Here is a 15,823-nt window from a genome sequence, read left to right on the forward strand (position 1 = left end):
ATGTGTGGCACCCCCACAACCCTCTGTGTCACAAAGACACGGAGGTTGGAACCAAAAATCTCAAATTTGGACTCCAGACCAAAGGACAGATTTCCACCAGTCTAATGTTCATTGCTCGTGTTTCTTGGCCCAAGCAAGTCTCTTTATTATTGGTGTCCTTTAGTAGTGGTTTCTTTGCAGCAATTCGATAATGAAAGCCTGATTTCATGCAGTCTGCTCTGAACTGTTGAGGTGTTTGTTACTTGAACTCTGAAGCCTTTTTTTGGGCTGCCAATTTACTTATCCTCTGCAGCAGAGGTAACTCTGGGTCTTCCTTTCTTGTGGCTGTCCTCATGAGAGCCAAAGCGCTTATAGTTTTTGCCACTGCACTTGAAGACATGTTCAAAGTTCTTAACCTCTCTTGGGCAGGTACCCACGGTTCACACTATTCAACAGCCAGTGAAAAATCAGAGCGCCAAATTCAAAACCACAAAATGTCATAATTCAAAGTTCTCAAACATACGACTATTTTACACCATTTTAAAGATACACGTCTCCTTAATGTAACCACATTGTCCGATTTCAAAAAGGCTTTACGGCGAAAGCATTAAGTTAGATTATGTTAGGACAGTTCCAACACAAGAAAAACCACACAGCCATTTTCCTAGCAAGGACAGGCGTCACAAATACCAGAAATTCAGCTAACATTATGTACTAACCTTTGACGATCTTCATCAGATGACACTCCTAAGACATCATGTTACACAATACATGCATTTTTTGTTCGATCAAGTTGATATTTATATCCAAAAACTGCATTTTACATTGGCGCGTGATGTTCAGAAAATATTTTGCCTCCAATACTGCCGGTGAGTAAGCACAACAATTTACAAAAATACTCATCATAAAAACAACAGAAGGCAATACAGATACCCACCATTTTGGAGTCATCTAAAATCATAAATGGCATTAGAAATATTCACTTACCTTTGATCTTCATCAGAAGGCACTTCCAGGAATCCCAGGTCCACAAATGTTGTTTTGTTCGATAAAGTCCATCATTTATGTCCAAATAGCTCCTTGTTGTTTGCGCGTTCAGTAAGCTACTCCAAGTGTAGGAAGCGCGGCCAAAATGTCACAACGAAAAGTCAAAAAAAGTTATATTTACGTTCGTTCAAACATGTCAAACGTTGTATAGCATCAATCTTTAGGGCCTTTTTAACTTAGAACTTCAATAATATTCCAACCGGACGATTCCGATGTCTTGAAAAACGTTTTGGAACACAGCTACCTCCTCTCGTGAATGCGCGCCAATGAACTCATGTGCTTTCCTGAGTCAACAACTTCCAACTTCCTCTGTTCGCTCTCTGTTCATCATAGACGCCTCAAACAACTTTCTAAAGACTGTTGACATCTAGTGGAAGCCGTAGGAAGTGCAAAATGAACCCTAAGTCACTGTGTGTTCGATAGGCAATGACTTGAAAGGACTACAAGCACCAGATTTCCCACTTCCTGGTTACATTTTTCTCAGGTTTTTGCCTGCCATATGAGTTCTGTTATACTCACAGACATCATTCAAACTGTTTTTTAGAAACTTCAGTGTTTTCTATCCAAATCTACTAATAATATGCATATTCTAGTTCCTGGGCCCGAGTAGTAGGCCGTTTAATTTGGGTACATTTTTGTCACAACTAATTGGCTCAAAGGCATTAAGAAGGAATGAAATTCCACAAAATAACTTTTAACAAAGCACACCTGTTAATTGAAATGCATTCCAGGTGACTACCTCATGAAGCTAGTTGAGAGAATGCCAATAGTGTGCAGAGCTGTCATCAAGGCAGTGTGGCTACTTTGAAGAATCTCAAATTTAAAATATTTATTTTAACACTTTTGGTTACTAGATTCCATGTTATTTTGTAGTTTTGATGTCTTCACTACTCTACAATGTAAAAAAAAAAACCATTGAATGAGTTGGTGTCCCAGCTTTTGACTGTTACTGCTCGACTAAAACAATCTGTCGACCAACAACCAAACAATGACTAATTGGGGTCAGCCCTAGACTAGTGGCACGAGTAGGGCTGTCTTTCCTCAAGAACTGTTTATCTATGGAGTTATTCATAAATGCCCTTAATTTCTTTCATTAAGCTTTGGTTTTTGGATTCACCATTGATTGCAACGATCCTGTCAAAGACATGCTGTTAGGCTACTTGATGATCAACTTGTCGAATGAAGACCTATTCTTACAAGTGCTCTGCTCTCATTGTCTTCAAAAGTACCGTAATTTCCGGACTTTAAGCCGCAACTTTTTCCCATGCTTTGAACCTCGCGGCTTAAACAATGACGCGGCTAATATGAATTTTTCCCGCTTTCAATTTTTTTCCTCCAAAAAACACATTCTGTGACATGCTCAGTTTTTTGCCGGCATGAAGCTTTCATTAGACCAATGAAATTTCCGAACGGGTTACAGCCAAACAACTTTTTTGTTAACTGTTTAGAATAAATCGAGTGCTCTCAAACTTCCCATCATTCTGATTACGGTAGTCATTTTGTCACCCTGATTCCTGGGGGCAAAACTAAGTATTTGCAGCCACTCGAAATCAGTGTAAATCGTGCATTTAAGGTGGCGCTCCGTGTTCAGCGGAAGGCTTGGATGACAAGTGGGAGAAATCCGTCACTAAAACGGGCCACATGCGAAGAGCAACTTATGGTCAAGTCTGCCAGTGGGTCCTGACAGCGTGGAGCATTGTCAAAAAATCCACTATCATCAACGGGTTTCGAAAGGCTGGACTGCTGCGTGTTGAAGAGGGCTCAGCGGGGGATTTGCCTCCGGATGACAGTGACGAGAGCGACAATGAAAACGATCCAATATCGGATGAAGCAATTCTGCCGCTATTCAACTCCGACACCGAAGGAGATGGTTTCAGTGCACAGGAGGAAGATGGTGACCAATGACTTTGTTGGTAGTCTACTGTTTACTGTTAATATTTTGTTACAAGCCGTGTTTCGTTGAAGCCTGTGTAAAGTTCATTTGTTTCAATGTACCGGTAGGCACCTGCGGCTTATAGACATGTGCGGCTTATTTATGTTCAAAATATATATCTATTTTTTAATTCAGTGGGTGCGGCTTATATTCAGGTGCGCTTAATAGTCTGGAAATTACGGTAGGTTACCCTACTCCATGACCCTCTTGTGTATTGGGAACGTGGTTCACTATTAGCTAGTTTGGTTTAGGGGCACTTTGACTGACTTTTCATAAATTAGTCCACAGGGGGCTTGGGAAATCTTTTGTCATTGTATTTCTTCTTTTGATCTACCCTCATCTCGCTCCCTCCTTTCTCTCCTACCAATTCACCCTTCAATCTCCCGTCGAGTTTTATTTGCACTGAACAAAAATATAAATGCAACATGTAAAGTGTTGATGTTTCATGAGCTGAAATAAAAGGTCCCAGAAATGTTCCGTACGCACAAGTTATTTCTCTCAAATTTTGTGCACATATTTGTTTATATCCCTGTTAGTCAGCATTTCCCCCCTTGCCAAGACAATTCATCCACCTGACAGGTGTGGCATATCAAGAAGCTGATTAAATGCATGATCATTACACAGGTGCACTTTGTGCTGGGGACAAAAGGCCACTAAATTGTGCAGTTGTCACACAACACAATGCCACAGATGTCTCAAGTTGCTTGTGCAATTGGCATGCTGACTGCAGGAATGTCCACCAGAGCTGTTGCTAGAGGATTTAATGTTAATTTCGCTACCAATTAGTGACCTCCAATGTTGTTTTAGAGCAGCGTTTCCCAAACTTGCTCCTGGGGACCCCAAGGAGTGCACGTTTTGTTTTTTGTGCTAGCACTACACAGCTGTTTCAAATAAGGGTATTCCACAGGCTACAATCAACAGCCTGGTCAACTCCGTGAAGGTGATATCGCACTGCATGAGGCAAATGGTGGTCACACCAGATACTGACTGGTTGTCTGATCCACACCCATACCTTCTTTTAAGGGATCTTTGATCAACAGATGCATATCTGTATTCCCAGTCATGTCAAATCTAGATTAGGGCCTAATGACTTTTTCAATTGACTGATTTCCTTAAGAACCGTAACTTAGTAAAATCTTTGAAGTTGCTGCATGTTGTGCATTATTTTTGTTCAGTATAGTTTGAAGCCTGGCGGGTGGTAATGAAGTTTTGACAGCCACCTAGGATGAAGATGATAGCGCTCCATTCAAAACTTTACAGCTGAAGTTGGCACATTTAAGGCTGGGGTTTTTGCAGAATGTTCATAGGGATAAAACTAGAAATAGGTAGCTGCTCTTCCAGTGTTTTATGTAGTCCCTAGCCTCTTGTCCCTATGGTGGCGCTAGGATGATTATTGCAGAGCATAGTGAGTTTCTTGTATAGAGACAGTGCTGGCTAGGTGGTCTCCCCTGTTCCATGAGGGCCATAGCAGAGACTCTTGCCCAGCAGTGTTCACATCTAAACCCCCACTACTGCACTGTAGAACTGATCAAAATAGTTTTCCCATTTTTGGATATGCCTTTTGCAGGTCTCATGCAATTCGCCTGTCTCTCCTCCCCCCCACCCTCCTCCTAGCACTGAGGAGGGCCAAGGGTCTGTTTACATGTCTGTCAAAACTCTGTCCTCTGGAGAAGGAATTAATCAGGGGCTCTTGTTCGTACAGTAGGCTTTCTTTTTTGTTGTCTGTCTATATAAATTAGTTTATATACTGTAAAATTACATCAAAAGAACAAGCCCTTTTTAAATTCTGCTTTCTTAATCAACCACCCTGCCTGAAGCAATTATCAATATAATTTGGAATTCCTGTGCGTTGTTCTTTCAGGCCGACAGTAGGATACGCTGATACCCTCCTCTCAGCCATAGCTAATAAATGTGAAGAGCCTTTAATGAGCTCTTTGTGACTGTCCCATTCAGTGGCGTGAAGAGTATTTTGGAATTTAAGTTTTACTTTTGTTTTACTGGCAATTACTAAAGCCCTGTGAATGGAAAGAATGACCTACCTTTTATTTTTGTCCCATGCAGTAGTTCAGTGGAACATTATTGTTTTACATATCGTTTTCTCTCCACTGTTATCCAGCAAATGTTTTATTTCTCACTAGCCTACATTCTGCACATTTGAGTGAGCCAGTGGTTTCATGTGTGTGTGTCTGGAGAGATGGACATGCCCTGTGAACATCATTAGTTTTGACCCTCTTGCTCATGAAGGAACTAATTGAGTTTGATAAAGCCGTTCTGTCTTCAGAGGTTTGGACAGCATATTTCACCAACATTTTGAACATCTCATGACCCAATTATGCCTTCAAAATGTCAAATTGCCCCATCCTCATGTACCGTATGCCTAATGTGTTTAGATGTTTTGTGCTTAATCTGTGAACTACAGGTTAGAATGTAATCCATTTACTGAAGTTATCCTCCTTCAGTATAATCCACTCAACTCAGACCTGCTCTAGTTGTACTTAAAGGAAATGTTAACCCATTTTGAATGTTGTATTGTTTTTGTGCGTCTGTGTGATCTAGCAATTCCCTGGGTCATTTCATGGTTTAATGTGTATCTTGAGTTATTGGCGTTCAAGCAGGAAGAAATCCGGCCAGTATGACGTAGCACCGTGAAAGTCGCTGTCACTACACAAAGTTTAATAGGAATACGACTTTTACATGGCAAAAACGTCTGTCATACATCTCAGATTTCAATATAGGCAGGATGTCATAACTTGGAAAGGTGTCTTCTCTCGAATGAGCCATTGATCATATTTTTGCGATATTCCTAACCTCGTTAAGTTAAATTACAAATTTCTCGGAGGGTCAAGCACATTTTTCCTATTTGTCTGCCTCGTTGGTCCTGAATGCATTGCAGTTGCCAGAGATATTATAGAAAGGAGATAAGAATCCAATAAATGAAGAAACGTACAACTCCCCACCCAGCAGACTGTCGACCAATCGTGTTAACGTTGTCATTCTGCGTCATGCGGTTGCTAAGCTATCGTCACGCAATCCCTTCTCAAAGTCAGTGTAAATGTCGAGAAACGTGCCTGTTTTCCTAGAAAGTGCGTAATGTCAGGATTCCAAAGCTATACGATAATCCAGATGGCAAGTACATTTTCTTACACCTTGAAAAAGAGTTGCAATGTTGTACTACTTGTTGACGCTCAAAATGCACTGTACGGCCCATTTTTTTGACTAGCATGGGCAACGTTTCCCATCTCCTCAACTATATCTGCTGTTGCGAATGTCAGACTCCACTCTTTGAGGCACATCGATCTGCAGGTTGAACATGGTGAGATTGTAGACTCCTAAATTGATAGTGCCGTTTGTTTGGTGATTTTATATCTATTTACTTTACTTTTCTGATATTGTCTTTGATATTATTGTGTGTTGCTTCGTTTGCTTGCTAGCCCATAGAGAGAGCATTGCTTTGTGTATTTTGTAGTTGCAACAGATGTCACAACCATTTTCCATGTTGCTACCAACTTTATTATAACGCTAAAATGAAACATTTGTTCACAGAAGTTATCGTTTTCACATATTAGTGTTATTTAACAATAGAAATGTGTGTTTTTTTGGTGGATTTTTCCTTTAATGGTCTCCCTCCATTTTGTTTGTTTTTCTCCACAGTTGGCGACAAAGTTCCTGCAGATATTCGACTCACCTCCATCAAATCCACAACCCTGAGGGTGGACCAGTCCATTCTGACAGGTGAGATCTAGGCTTTGGCCTTGTTTCTTATCAGTCTTTATGTATTTCTTATGTTATGCATGATACACTACATGACAGTATGTGGACACCTGTTTGTCGAACATCTCATTCCAGAATGATGGGAATTAATATGGAGTTGGTCTCCTTTTGCTGCTATAACAGCCTCCACTCTTCTGGGAATGCTTTCCACTAGATGCTTGAACATTGCTGCAGTTACTTGCTTACAGTTCTGGGACACTGTAAAGTCCTTGGAGAATAAGAGCACCTCCTCCCAGCTGCCCACTGCACTGAGGATAGGAAACTCTGTCACCACCGATAAATCCACTATAATTGAGAATTTCAATAAGCATTTTTCTACGGCTGGCCATGCTTTCCACCTGGCTACCCCTATTCCGGTCAACAGCACTGCACCCCCCACAGCAACTCGCTCAAGCCTTCCCCATTTCTTCTTCTCCCAAATCCAGTCAGCTGATGTTCTGAAAGGGCTGCAAAATCTGGACCCCTACAAATTAGACGGGCTAGACAATCTGGACCCTTTCTTTCTAAAATTATCTGCCGAAATTGTTGCAACCCCTATTACTAGCCTGTTCAACCTCTCTTTTGTGTCATCTGAGATTCCAAAAGATTGGAAAGCAGCTGTGGTCATCCCCCTCTTCAAAGGGGGGACACTTTGGACCCAAACTGCTACAGACTTATATCTATCCTACCCTGCCTTTCTAAAGTCTTCGAAAGCCAAGTCAACAAACAGATTACCGACCATTTCGAATCCCACCGCACCTTCTCCGCTATGCAATCTGGTTTCAGAGCTGGTCATGGGTGCACCTCAGCCACGCTCAAGGTCCTAAACGATATCGTAACCGCCATCGATAAGAAACAATACTGTGCTGCCGTATTTATTGACCTGGCCAAGGCTTTCGACTCTGTCAATCACCACATCCTCATCGGCAGACTCAATAGCCTTGGTTTCTCAAATGATTGCCTCGCCTGGTTCACCAACTACTTTTCCGATAGAGTTCAGTGTGTCAAATCGGAGGGCCTGTTGTCCGGGTCTCTGGCAGTCTCTATGGGGGTGCCACAGGGTTCAATTCTTGGGCCGACTCTTTTCTCTGTATGCATCAATGATGTCGCTCTTGCTGCTGGTGAGTCTTTGATCCACCTCTTCGCAGACGACACAATTCTGTATAATTCTGGCCCTTCTTTGGACACTGTGTTAACTACGCTCCAGATGAGCTTCAATGCCATACAACTCTCCAACTGCTCTTAAATACAAGTAAAACTAAATGCATGCTCTTCAACCGATCGCTGCCTGCACCTGCCCGCCCGTCCAGCATCACTGCTCTGGACGGTTCTGACTTAGAATATGTGGACAACTACAAATACCCAGGTGTGTAGTTAGACTGTAAACTTTCCTTCCAGACTCACATCAAACATCTCCAATCCAAAGTTAAATCTAGAATTGGCTTCCTATTTCGCAACAAAGCATCTTTCACTCATGCTGCCAACCATACCCTCGTAAAACTGACCATCCTACCGATCCTCGACTTCGGCGATGTCATTTACAAAATAGCCTCCAATACCCTACTCAATAAACTGGATGCAGTCTATCACAGTGCCATCCGTTCTGTCACCAAAGCTCCATATACTACCCACCACTGCGACCTGTACGCAGTGGTGGGTAGTACTCGTCGCCAAACCCACTGGCTCCAGGTCATCTACAAGACCCTGCTAGGTAAAGTTCCCTCTTATCTCAGCTCGCTGGTCACCATAGCAGCACCTACCTGTAGCACACGCTCCAGCAGGTATATCTCTCTGGTCACCCTCAAAGCCAATTCCTCCTTCGGCCACCTCTCCTTCCAGTTCTCTGCTGCCAATGATTGGAACAAACTACAAAAATCTCTAAAACTGGAAACACTTATCTTCCTCACTAGCTTTAAGCACCAGCGGTCAGAGCAGCTCACAGATTACTGCACCTGTACATAGCCCATCTATAATTTAGCCCAAACAACTACCTCTTCACTACTGTATTTATTTATTTTTCTCCTTTGCACCCCATTATTTATATTTCTACTTTGCACTTTCTTCCACTACAAATCTACCATTCCAATGTTTTACTTGCTATATTGTACTTACTTTGCCACCATGGCCTTTTTTGCCTTTACCTCCCTTATCTCACCTCATTTGCTCACTTTGTATATAGACTTATTTTTCTACTATATTATTGACTGTATGTTTGTTTTACTCCATATGTTGTATGTGTCAAACTGCTTGCTTTATCTTGGCCAAGTCACAATTGTAAATGAGAACTTGTTCCCAACTTGCCTACCTGGTTAAATAAAGGTGAAATTTAAAAAAAATCATTCAGCTGCAAGAGTGTTAGTGAAGTCGGGCACTGATATTGGGCGTTTAGGCCCGCAGTTGGCGTTCCAATTCATCCCAAAGGTGTGCGATGGGGTTGTGGTCAGGGCTCTGTGCAGGCCAATCAAGTTCTTCCATACTGATTTCAACAAACCAGTTCTTTATGGACCTCGCTTTGTGCACGGGGGCATTGTCATTCTGAAACAGGAAAGGTCTTCCCAAACTGTTGCCACAAAGTTGGAAACACAGAATTGTCTAGAATGTCATTGTATGCTGTAGCGTTAAGATTTCCCTTCACTGGAACTAAGTGCCTAGCCCAAACCATGAAAAACAGCCCCAGACCATTATTCTTCCTCCACCAAACTTTAGTTGGCACTATGCATACCACTTCGCGGCTGAGCCGTTGTTGCTCCTAGGCATTTTCACTTCACAATAACAGCACTTTGTTGTGACGGTACGACATTGAATGTCACAACTCTTCAGTAAGGCCATTCTACTGCCAATGTTTGTCTATGGAGATTGCTCTGTGCTCAATTTTATACACCTGTCAACAATGGTGTGGCTGAAATACCTGAATCCACTCATTTGAAGGGGGGTTCCACATACAAAAGTATGTATAGTGTAGTTTTAAATGCTACTTGTCATTGCTCCTGCATCCGTAAAAGCACCGCAAGAACACAATGTTACAGGAATTTACAATATGAATCTTATTTAGCTATGCTTTATCTTTGTGTATAATTTGTATGTAGTCGCCAGTGTTTGAGTTGGGTTATATGGGCTGATGAATGGGTTTAGTCACCACTTGGGAATGACCCTGAAACAGTCAGTGTGAGAACAAGAATTTCTGAATGACTCCGTGAACCTTTATTCAAGAAGAAGTCAGCAGTTCTTAATCAACACAGTATAGAGGGAGAACAACGATAGACTGAAAGAGGGAGGCAGAGACTGACAGGGAGAGAGCGATATGGATGAGAGCGGAGAGCGTTACGAGAAGAAGCTAGTCCCGAAACCCCTGTCTTGCTCCACTGCCTTAATTGGTAGCAGAGTTTGGTATTTCAGCTGCTTTTCCCTCCTGCCATTCATGGCTCTAATCTGTCAAAAACAGTCTCTCAGCCTATCAGAACAGTGCAGAGCTTGCTCAGCTGATTACCCACTAGGCCTTGCTTCCCCCTGCAGTGCAGACTCATGACTGTGAAAGTCCCCTTGGATGCCGCATTTTGTAATTGGCAGCCCTGCTCAGTCAGCTGTGAAGTCGATCCACACCCATCTTCCCCAAAATGTCAACCCATCACCACATTGCTCTGTGTAAGGGCTGCGTTGTTTGATCATCCTCATCCGTCTCTTTCTCTCCTCCTGCAGGGGGAGTCTGTCTCTGTGATCAAGCACACTGACCCGGTGCCTGACCCCCGGGCTGTCAACCAGGACAAGAAGAACATGCTCTTCTGTGTGAGTAACTAGAAAACCATTAAATACCTCTCTCCCCCTTCCCCGTTCATCTTCTATTGTCTCTTCAGTACATCATACTCTTCCCTGTTTAGCCAACCCAAGAATTATAATCTCCTTTTCTCCACTTATCTCCGTTACATGTTCCTCTCTGGGATTTTGATGTCAGACTTCTCCTTAACCCCTCATCCTCTTCTCCAGTTTTTTAGCTGTTCCTCCCCACTTGTTCAGGTGCCCAGTGTGTTTCAGGTTTCCCCAGTGTTATTACAGCCCTCAGCAGTGTACACCTAGTGTCTCACCACCTCTCCTCTCTCCTCCACAGGGCACCAACATAGCAGCGGGTAAGGCGGTGGGTGTTGTGGTGGCCACAGGCGTCAACACGGAGATTGGCAAGATCCGGGACGAGATGGCGTCCACGGAGCAGGAGCGTACGCCTCTGCAGCAGAAGCTGGATGAGTTCGGGGAGCAGCTGTCCAAGGTCATCTCCCTGATCTGCATTGCTGTGTGGCTCATCAACATTGGCCACTTCAGTGACCCCGTCCACGGAGGCTCCTGGATCCGCGGCGCCGTGTACTACTTCAAGATTGCTGTGGCCCTGGCCGTGGCCGCCATCCCAGAGGGTAAGAGTCACTAGGAGAGTGGGAGTGAGGGGAAGCAGTCTATAATATACAGAAAGCAATACATTGGGCTCCAGCATAGTTAGTATGTCTAACCCTCTCTTATCTCCATCTCTCTTTACTAGGTCTGCCTGCTGTCATCACCACCTGTCTGGCTCTAGGAACCCGTCGCATGGCCAAGAAGAACGCCATCGTCCGCAGCCTGCCCTCTGTGGAGACCCTGGGCTGCACCTCCGTCATCTGCTCAGACAAGACTGGCACCCTCACCACCAACCAGATGTCTGTCTGCAGGGTGAGTCCCCATCCCCAGAGCACCATGGGGATTTAGTAGGAATGGCTGATGTTTAGGAATGGCTGATGTTTAGTATTATGGCTACGTCCAACGCTCAGGGTATTAAAACTAACATGACCTTCGCAGTGAAAAATATTCTTACCTAAATCAATGATTCTAGCTTTGTGTGCTACTGCTTGGAAACACTTACCATGGAGGATCCTGGGAAAGAGGCAAGTCAAGATATGAGACCCAGCCACTGAGCATCTCAAAAGCAAATCTCCAGCTGCTCAATGCAAAAGCCAAGCAAAAACACCTCACACCTTGCCTCCTAGGACGAGCTTTCAGCACTCTGCACTGGCAGGGCGGGGTCCAGCTGAGCCAAACAGAGCCTACAGCAGCCTGTTCCACATTAGCATATTTAACCAGGTGGAGTTTTAGGGCTATCTGAGCTCAACTTTATTAGCCTCTGCTAGTTTATGTAGCTGTATACCTGCTTAAGGAGAAGGCTATGTTCTTGCCAACCATGAACAATCCATTCCAGTGAGTACTTTGCCACTGATTTGGCATCTGAACCCACCTGGCAATAAAGCAGTCTTGACAGCGTCTACTGACAGTGTGGATTATCCACAGGGTATTGTAGAGGTTGAAAGGCAAAGCAGCATAAGGAATGATTCATTTATTTTCTATCATGGTTTAAATTAGATTAGAAAGTGGAGGATATGAAATTGTTGTTCCTATATTTATTGAATTGCATCATATTAGATTGATTATATGCATCCGCCGAACACTTTATGCCAGGGGTAGGAGATTAGATTAAGCCGTGGGCCAATGTTTGTCGGAGCGGATGGTCGGAGACAGGAACGTAATTCTAATCATTTGTGCACTGCAAATTTGAAAATAACAATTTCATACCTTTATTTCATTGAGACATGATCACTTATTTTTTTTCTCGTTGAAACAGACTTCCAAAACTGAACAAATGTTTAGAGGAGTTCCTGGTGATTTTAATCTCCCCTCCCCCTCTTCACTGCCCTCAGATTTGTGATGAGTGACACACACGGTCATCCATATTTAGGGGAATGGGCAACAGGGGGTCTGCCTGTTACTGACCCCCTGAATATGGACCATTATGCATTACCACTCCCAAGCCTCTTTCCCCCATGGTCTCCTCTGCTGCTATTCTCTTCCACTGTATCACTCCAGTATCATTTCTATCTTCCTTTCTTCCTGCCTTCTCCTACTATTCTCACATTTCATTCCCTCATTCTCTTCATTCTTCTACCTCTCCCTCTCATCTCTCTTTCTCTCGTGTTTTTTTGAGTGGCCTCTGCTGAGAGTGTCTCTGCACGCAAACACAGCACAAGGCACAGCATGCACAGCATTACACAATGCATCTCCACGCAACACTGCCCAGCATAATCAAAACAGCACAGCATAACATGGCAGCATGGTTCAGTTCTTGCAATAGAGCGGAGAGATTGGAAGCAGTATCTTGTTTAAAGATATCAAAGAAATAGTTTTCCATTGCAAAACTTGCTGGCGTATATACTTCTGAACTATTCCTGTACCAATACTGCAATGTCAGAATCTGAAATTCGGCTGCTGTGTAAGAAGCGTAGCTCTCCAGCCTGCTTGAGTAGAGGAATGTTTTTCTTAATTCATTGTTTTTGGTAAAGCATCCCTGACGTCACAGCTCTTTGAAGTCTACTGTGCCGCAGGAGGGGAGAAGGGAAAGATGACACCGGTTCATACTTTTATTTTAATATTTCTCTCCATCTTGCCTTGCTTCTCTGCAGAGCCGGCTCCAGGAGATTAGTCTCACTGTGTGTCTGTGGAGGAGGCATGCTTGCCCTCTTATTCACGCTCTCTGTTTCTCTCACATGCTCCCACTTTATCTCACGCTCTCCATCTCCCTTTGTTTTTTAGTTTTTTTCTCTTTCTCTCCTCTAACCCTATCCCTGTCTGCCTTTTTTCTCCTGTCTCCTCTTTCCCTCCCCTGTCCTGCCGCCTTGCTGGTTTGTGTGTTTTGTTCATTATGGAGAACTAATATTCTCCCGCTCTTCCGTCACATTGTGTTGACTCCCATTAATTTAGACAGATTACATCCACACATTCATCCCAGCATGGATATGCATTAGTACCTTTGTCTAGAATACATCTCCAGGAGACCCACAGCCACCAGTAGTAAAGTGTGCTTAATCCTTAGTGTTTTTGTTCCCAGGTACAGTAGCAATTATTTCATTAATTTGCCTAAGTAAAGCTGCTATGGTTTATCAGTGCTCTATTGGTATTGTAGTTGTCTGATGTGCTGCACCCTACTTGGTAGGCTGTGCTTCTACTGCATGTAGATCAGTGGGCTCCAATCAAATGTTATTGGTCACATGTGACAAATACAACCGGTATAGACTTTACAGTGAAATGCTTGCTTATGAGCCCGTTCACAAAAATGCAGTAAATAACTAAGAAAGATTTGCTAAATAGAAAAGGAGAACACAATTAAAAACCATACATTTTGGGCGGCAGGTAGCCTAGTAGTTAGAGCGTTGGGCCAGTAACCGAAAGGTTGCTAGATCGAATCCTCGAGCTGACAAGGTAAAAAATCTGTAATTTTGCCCCTGAACAAGGCAGTTCTAGGCTGTCATTGTAAATAAGAATTAGTTCTTAACTGACTTACTTAGTACCAGTACTGAGTCGATGTGCAGGAGTACACAGTAGTGTTAATTGAGGTTGTACAGTACCAATCAAAAGGGTTTTTCTTTATATTTACTATTTTCTACATGATAGGACAATGGTGAAGACATCAACTATGAAATAACACGAGGAATCATGTAGTAACCAAAAAGTGCTAAACAAATCAAAATATATTTTAGATATACTTGATGACAGCTTTGTGCACTCTTGGCATTCTCTCAACCAGCTTCACCTGGATTGCTTTTCCAACAGTCTTTAAGGAGTTCCCAGATATGCTGAGCACTTGTTGGCTGCTTTTCCTTCACTCTGCAGTCCAACTCATCCCAAACCATTTCAATTGGGTTGAGGTCTGGTGATTGTTGAGGCCAGGTCATCTGACGCTGCACCATCACGCTCCTTGGTCAAATAGTCCTTACACAGCCTGGAGGTGTGTTGGGTCATTGTCCTTTTGGAAAAACAAATGATGGTCCCACTAAGTGCAATCCAGATGGGTTGGCGTATCGCTGCAGAATGCTGTGGTAGCCCTGCTGGTTAAGTGTGCCTTGAATTCTAAATAAATTGCAGACAGTATCACCAGCAAAGCACCATCACACCTCCTCCATGCTTCACAGTGGGAACCACACGTGCGGACATCATCCGTTCACCTACTCTGCGTCTCACAAAGACACGGCGGTTGGAACCAAACATTTCAAATTTGGACTCATCAGATCAAAAAACATATTTCCACCGGTCTAATGTCAATTGCTCGTGTTTCTTGGCCCAAGCAAGTCCTCTTATTGGTGTCCTTTAGTAGTGGTTTCTGTGCAGAAATTCAACCATGAAGGCTTAATTCACACAGTCTCCTCTGAACAGTTGATGTTGAGATGTCTGTTATTTGAACTCTGAAGCATTTATTTAGACTGCAATCTGAGGTGCAGTTAACTCTAATTAACTTATCCTCTGCAGCAGAGGTAACTCTGGGTCTTCCTTTCCTGTGGCGGTCCTCGTGAGAGCCAGTTTCATCATAGCGCTTGATGGTTTTTGCGATTGCACTTGAAGAAACTCAAAGTTCTTGAAATGTTCTGTATTGACTGACCTTCAAGTAATGATGGACTGCCATTTCTCTTTGTTTATTTGAGCTGTTCTTGCCATAATATGGACCTGGTCTTTTACCAAATAGGGCTATTTTCTGTATACCACCCCTACCTTGTCACAACTGATTGGTTCAAATGCATTAAGAAGGAAAGAAATTCCACAAATGAACTTTTTAACAACCTCAACCTCTTTTTGACTACATCATTAGGCTGATTGAGAGAATGCCAAGAGTGTGCAAAGCTGTCAAGGCAAAGGGTGGTTACTTTGAAGAATCTCATATCAAATATATTCTAGGGAGTTTGTCCTAGCCACCGTGCTTCTACATCTGTATTGTTTGGGGTTTTAGGCTGGGTTTCTGTGTTGCACTTTGTGACATCGGCTAATGTAAAAAGGGCTTTATAAATACATTTGATTATCAATTTTTTGGTTACCAATTGATTTCATGTGTTAATTCATAGTTTTGATGTCTTCACTATTCTACAATGTAGAAAATAGTACATATATTGAAAAACCTTGAAGGAGTAAGTGTCTTTTTGACTGGTACTGTGCGTGTAGTTAGGGGTAAAAGTAACTAGGCATTCAGGATGTATAATACCCTGCTGCTACTCTGGTTATGTGAAGTGTATTTTGTGAGTGTGGTTAGTTAAGTGAATGTGCATAGAGCCAGTGCATTACGAT

At 42.9% G+C, this 15,823-nt stretch overlaps 1 pseudogene; it reads left to right on the forward strand.

Annotated features, from left to right (window-relative positions):
- The window catches only part of LOC123725547 (sarcoplasmic/endoplasmic reticulum calcium ATPase 2-like), a 67,111-nt pseudogene that overhangs the window by 35,682 nt on the left and 15,606 nt on the right, over positions 1 to 15,823 (forward strand).

The sequence above is a fragment of the Salmo salar genome, chromosome ssa01 (assembly GCF_905237065.1).
Source record: "Salmo salar chromosome ssa01, Ssal_v3.1, whole genome shotgun sequence".
Classification (NCBI taxonomy): domain Eukaryota; kingdom Metazoa; phylum Chordata; class Actinopteri; order Salmoniformes; family Salmonidae; genus Salmo; species Salmo salar.